A 6,671-nucleotide genomic window follows, 5' to 3' on the forward strand; every position below is an offset into this window, starting at 1 on the left:
AACAGTTTGTTGCAAACTATGAATAATTGCAAGTGCAATTCTGTAATTGCAGATGACAGTATTTTGACAAAGTCAATGTATCAAAGTATATATTTGCTAGTTAAAAAAATGGAATATAAAACTTTGTTGAGAGACATTGCTCATGTGTGCTTCTTCTTCTTCTTCTTCTTCTTCTTCTTCTTCTTCAGACAGAGTCTTGCTATGCCGCCCTTTGTAGAGTTCTGTGGTGTCACAGCTCACAGCAACCTCTAACTCTTGGGCGTAAGCGATTCTCTTGCCTCAGCTTCCCAAGTATCTGGGAGTACAGGTGCCTGCCACAATGCTGGGCTATTTTTTTGTTGCTGTTGTCATAGTTGTTCAGCAGGCCCAGGCTGGGTTCGAACCCACCAGCCTGTGTTATGTGGCTGGTGCTATAACCACTGAGCTATGGGAGCCAAGCCATTTCTTCTTAAAAGAAATTGAATAATTTTTCTTAGAATTGACAGAATTTTATCTACAATTTAAATTTAGAATTCAATTTCTTAAATTGAATTTTCTAACTTTTAAACTATTTATTTATTGACTTTAGAGATAAATTCTTGCTGTGTTGCCCAGGCTGTCCTTGGACTCCTGGACTCAAGTGATCCTCCTACCTTAACCTCCCAAACAATTAAGACCATAGGCAGACACCACTGCATTCAGTCTAACATTTAAACTGCTTTTAGAAAAATGTACTTGTTGAATTTAGTGAATACTGCAAAAACTTTCATGCCATTATTTTTATTAAATTTCAGCATTAATTTATTAAATCAAGTATTTAGCACATAAATTTATTTATATTCAAATCAAATTTATAAATTTATTTGTTTAGGCATATTTACCTCATTATGGATTATATAATCAATATTTATTATCTTACTATTATGAAATCATATTGTTTAATTATCTGTTAATTTCTTAGCTTTTACAATAGACATTCTCATTTAATCCTGCCTCAGTGATGTTTGCTTGCTTCCTAACCAATTGTTAAGTAAACATAATCTTTTACTTCTTTACTCTTTGTTTTTCACTATTTTATCTATAAAAGTAGAAAAAATTTAGCTCAATAACATCTTAAAAAACAGGTGTGCAGTATCACAAAATTAAAGCTAAAATGACTTCTTGAAGATGACAGGACAGAAGCAGCCTAGACATTCTACTTTCAAGGATAGGATGCAAAGTTGCAAGTGAATGCTGACCTATGCATGGGCCTTCTTGGAATGAGCATTGTAAAGCATCAGAGAAGTGATGGGGTACAATGAGTGAAGGAGAAGAAGAGAAGCAGATCCAATTACCAAGTATTGCGTGACCGGAGACACGAACGAACAGCAGCTTTGCCATGGGTGTAAATTCCTCCTGTAATTATTAAGTCAAGAAACAGACTATACACCGTGGGATGGCATATAGCAAAATTCTTTATTCCAAGTTTTAGTTTTATACTCTTCCAGTCATGTACACACCTAATCCATTATCTATAAGTTTCATCATCTTATCTTCTGTTTTACATATCTGTAATTTAGCTTGAAAGGAAATATTTATCATATCAATGCAATCACTTGTGTAGTAAATCTCTTCCTCTAAACAGTGACTAGTTTATGAGCAGGTCACAAAGACAAAAGTAGCCATAGGGGAACAGAGTTGAAAGAAGAATATCTTCAAGCATTCACTCAGTTTACTCAGTATGAAATAATGTCTGTGTCCTTCCCTCAGGGCAGAGTACCTATAGACCTCTGACAATATGTTGTTAACATATGTCAACCCTCTGGCCCGTATCTCTGAGGAAGGGCGGCATGCCCTTGGATCTCAGGCTTCACCGGGTGTACTGCTTCAGAGAAAAGGCCTAAGGAATTTTTACAACTCCAAAAAAGCCTAACTCTGTGAGTAACCCAGGGGGGTCCAGATCTCTTAAGCCTCTGGAAGAAAAGTAAGTCATTTTAAACTCACACTGAATTTACTTTGTGTGCTTGCTGTAGGATATGTTTATTTCTAAATATTATCCTACAACCAAGATCAGAAGGTATGTGGAGAAGGTGTCAATAAATGGAGAGGGGACATTGGAGAAAACTCAAGAGTTCCCCACACCCACCACAGACATTGCATTTGAGTGGCAAGGGGTCCCTTACAAATACCACAGCAGGCCCTTGTAATGATTAGGGAACTGTCTGTAGACTGAGTAGTAGCAATGGACTGAACAGCAGGTTCAAGAGGACCTGTTGGCTTCTGTTCCCAGCTTATTGCAACTGATTTCATTTTGAGATCTGAGGTCTGGAGTACTCAGTTATCACAAGGATTGTTTTCCTGCAACTGCATTCCCATGAGGCCTGCTAGGATGGGAAAAGAGCAGGGAGAGCAGACATTTTCACACACCTGGGACTGGGAGTCAGAGTCCAGTGACATCGCACCACCACGGAATTTGAATAGAGCAGACAATGCAACACTTGAGGAGTCTCAGTGGGACCTATTTGGGAAGACCACTCCAGACATATGGCAGTCTGGCTCTTATGGCATTTCGTGGCACTACACCGGTCATCCTACAATTGCCATGGACCTGATTGCCCTGAGCCACCCCCCACTGAATGTCACCATTATACTAGGACGAGGATAGAGTGAATGTCCATAGCTCTGAGACTCTTGGCCACTTATGTGTGGCCTTGCCTAGCAGCCACTACAATCACCGTTGGGGAAACTCAAGAAGAACAATCTCCCATAACCCCCAGCTCAGTGAGAAGGACTAACTCAGTCACCTAGTTTTCCCATAGTGACTTGAGCCTCAATAAACTACTCTGCATGAAGATCCCCCAGCACTGGCTGAGAGTGTGACAACCACAGGAGAATAAGTAAATGAAGAACAGCTATAATAAAGTCTCTGAATCCTATGTACTCAATTTTGATATGAGGACAATTAATGACAATTAAGGTTATAGGGGGAAGCAGAAAGAGGGATGGAGGGAGGGGGGTGGGGCCTTGGTGTGTGTCACACTTTATGGGGGCAAGACATAATTGCAAGAGAGACTTTACCTAACAATTGCAATCAGTGTAACCTGGCTTATTGTACCCTCAATGAATCCCCAACAATAAAAATAAATAAATAAATAAAGTCTCTGCGTGTATCTTCCCCTCTCCTGCTGGATTAATCTTTGAGAATATTTGAGAACAGGGCACACCATGTAGGGATTGTCCTTTTTCGCACTAAGTAGGAGATTTCTTGTGATGGAGAACAGTTGTACCACAAATTTATCTGAACTGAGCTTATAGAAGAACTTTTAGCTCAGAAGAAACCAACAAAAGAATTTTGGCAACATAAAAAATATAGATATATTAGGTTGAAATCCCTAAAAGATAATAGACTTACAAAGATGTACCCTAATCAAAAGGAAATTATCTAAATGTCAGAAATGGAATTCATAGTATTGATAGTAAATAACACGAATAAGATTGAAAGTTTGAGAAGACAAGTTTACAAAACGAAAAACTCACTAAGGAGAAAGACAACATAAGAAAAGATAAGAGAGCTTAAAATAATGAAAGAGTAATTTTGAGTATTTCAAAATATAGCAGAATGTTTCAACAATAGGCTAAACCAAGCAAAATAAAGAACTACAGAGATGAAGCCAAGGTCTCTGAACTAATCCAGTGAGTCAAAGATACTGAGGAAAGAATAAAGAATGAGCAATTACTCAGAGAAATATGGGACTACGTAAACAGGGACAAAATGTGAATTATAGGTGTCTCTGAGGGCAGGGAAGAAAAAGCAAAAATCATGGAAAGTCTATTCAAGAGAATTTTTAAGGAAAACACCCCTAGTATTGCCAGCGACTATCCAGATATAAGGTGGTCATCAAACTCTGAGAAGATTCATAAAAACTGGACATATCCAGGACACATGCTCACCATCCTGAGTGAAGGCAAAATGAAGGAGAACATTCTCTATACTGTAGGAAGAAAGCAACAACTAACTTATAAAGAAAAACCGTTCAGTCTAATAGCAGATTTCTCAGCAGAGACCTCACAAACCAAAAGACATTCAGGCCTCATTTATAATCTTCTGAAATAGAACAACTGAAGCTAATAATTTTGTATCCTGCAAAACTAAGTTTCATAAGTGATGGAGAAATAAACACTTTTTCACACAAACACTAAGGAAATTTGTCATCAGTAGACCTGCCCTGCAGGAAATGCTGAGAAGTGTGCTATACATGGACAGAACACCAGATACTTACCATAGTCAAAACCACTAAAAGTTGAAGTGCACAGCTTGTATAAAACAGGAGTACAGGACAGAAAAAAGAACAGCAAAGTATCATTCAACATGAAGAACAGAACTATATTCTACATTTCAGATGAGATAGGGCGCGTTCAGGGTAGTATGGCCGTAGACGATATAGTCTACATTTCAATACTAACTTTGAATGAGAACTGGCTTGACACACTACTCAAAAGATATAGACTTGCTTATGAAGAAATAGAAATCATAAACAGTTCAATAATGAGCAGTGACATTGAGAGAATAGTTCAAAAATGTCCCAAGGTAAATAAAATCCCCAGACCAGATGGATTTACAGCTGAACTCTGCCATAATTTTTCTATAAAGAAAAATTTCACCTATCTTACAGAAAGTATTCCATACCATTGTGAAGGAGGGAATCTCCCTAACTCATTCCATGAAGACAGGATCACCTTGACAAAGCCAGGAAAGGACACAATAGATACAACAGAAATGACAAATCGATAGGCCTTATAAACATGGGAGCAAAATTCCTGAACAAAATACTTGCAAAAAGAATGAAACAGCACACTAAAAAAAAAAAAAATTCACCACGATCAGGAGGGTTTCATCCCAAGGATGAAAGGATGGTTCAACGTGTGATTCACCACATAAACATGAGCAAAAGCAAAAACCACATAGTCATCAATAGATGCAAGACAAGCATTAGATAAATTTCAGCACCTAAAATTGGTGAATATCTGACAAAAGACTAGTTTCTAGAATCTCCAGAGAACTCAAACAAATCAGTGTGAGAAAATGAAACAAACCCATCAAAAAGTGGGAAAAGACATGAACATAAGTTATTTTCTTTTAAAATATAGACAAATGATCAACAAACATATGAACAAATGTTCCTAATCACAGAAATGCAAAATAAACCCACAATGAGATATTATCCCACTTCTGTCAGAATACCCACTAATAAAAAGTAAAAAAACAACATATGTGGCCGAGAGAAGAATATGTATACACAGTTGGTGGGACTGCAAAGTAACCCCTATGGAAAATAGTATGGAGATTCTTCAGAGAACTAAAACTAGACTTACCATCTGACTCAGCAATCTCACTACTGGGTATCTACCCAAAGAAAAGAGATAATTTCATCAAAAAAACACCTGCACTTGAATGTTTATTGCAGCACAATTCCAATTGCAAAGGTATGGAATCATCCTAAGTGCCCATCAATTCTTGAACAGATAAAGAAAATATGAAGAGAGGTACACGGTGGGATATTTCTCAAACACAAAAAGGAATTAAATGATGTCTTTCACAGAAACTTGGATGGAACTGGAGGACACTATCAGAAGTGAAGTGTTTCAGGAATAGAAAAGCAAACACTGCATGTGCTCACTAATAAGAGGGAGCTAAATGATGAGTACTCACAGGCACAAAGAGATGTAATGGAAATCAGAAATTAAGAAGCCGGGGGATTGGAAGATGTACGAGGGCTAAAAATTTACCTATTGGGTACAATGGATGCTGTCCTGGAGACAGGCACACTGAAAGCCCTGTATCCATGTAACAAAAACATCTCTACCCCTTGAATATTTTTAAATAAAAAAACTCTTTCTCTACAAAATATTCATTTTAAGTTATTTATATAATTAGTACCAAATTGTGTTTCTTTGACAGCAATTTGTGTGTGTCTGTGTATATAACTATGCACAGACTGTGTATGTATCCCTTAGACAACAAGTGTCAGGTGAGCAGTTTTGTCTTCTCATTAAGTTTAGCAAAATAATCTGCAGAGTAAACATACTCAATATTGGGAAATAAATAACAAATGCATATCTTACAATGAATCATAAATATACAAATAATGAAGATATCATTGTGTAATTATTGTTACCTGTATATGAATGTGACTATAAAATATTTCATATAATTTAATATATATCATTATTTTTTATGAAATAGGACAAGATGCAATTTTTTAAGGTTCTATGTTTTAAAAGAGCAGAAACTATAAAAATTCAGAATATATAATTAAACAGGAGACTCAAGACGTATATTGAAATTTCCCTGAACAAGAAATGCTCTTGTTAGTACATAGGTGCATTAGTCAAGGTTCTTCAGAGAAACAGAAATATAAGGGTGTATATACATAAACACACACACACACATATGTATGAGGCCAATCTGGAAAGTATCCAGCCATGTAATATGAAAAGTAGAGACATATATTGCTAGATACTTTCTGGACAGTCCTAATATATGTGCATTGGTTCCTGTTATTATGGAAGCTATGACATCCCATGGTCTGTCATTTTCAAGATTGAGATGTAGGAGAGCTGATGGTATTTTTCTGTCCGAGTTCAAAGGCTTGAAAACAAGTGAAGCTAATGATTGTAAATCTCAGACAAGATTTCCCAGATCAAGCAGTGGG

This window comes from Nycticebus coucang, chromosome 1, assembly GCF_027406575.1.
Source record: "Nycticebus coucang isolate mNycCou1 chromosome 1, mNycCou1.pri, whole genome shotgun sequence".
Classification (NCBI taxonomy): Eukaryota; Metazoa; Chordata; class Mammalia; order Primates; family Lorisidae; genus Nycticebus; species Nycticebus coucang.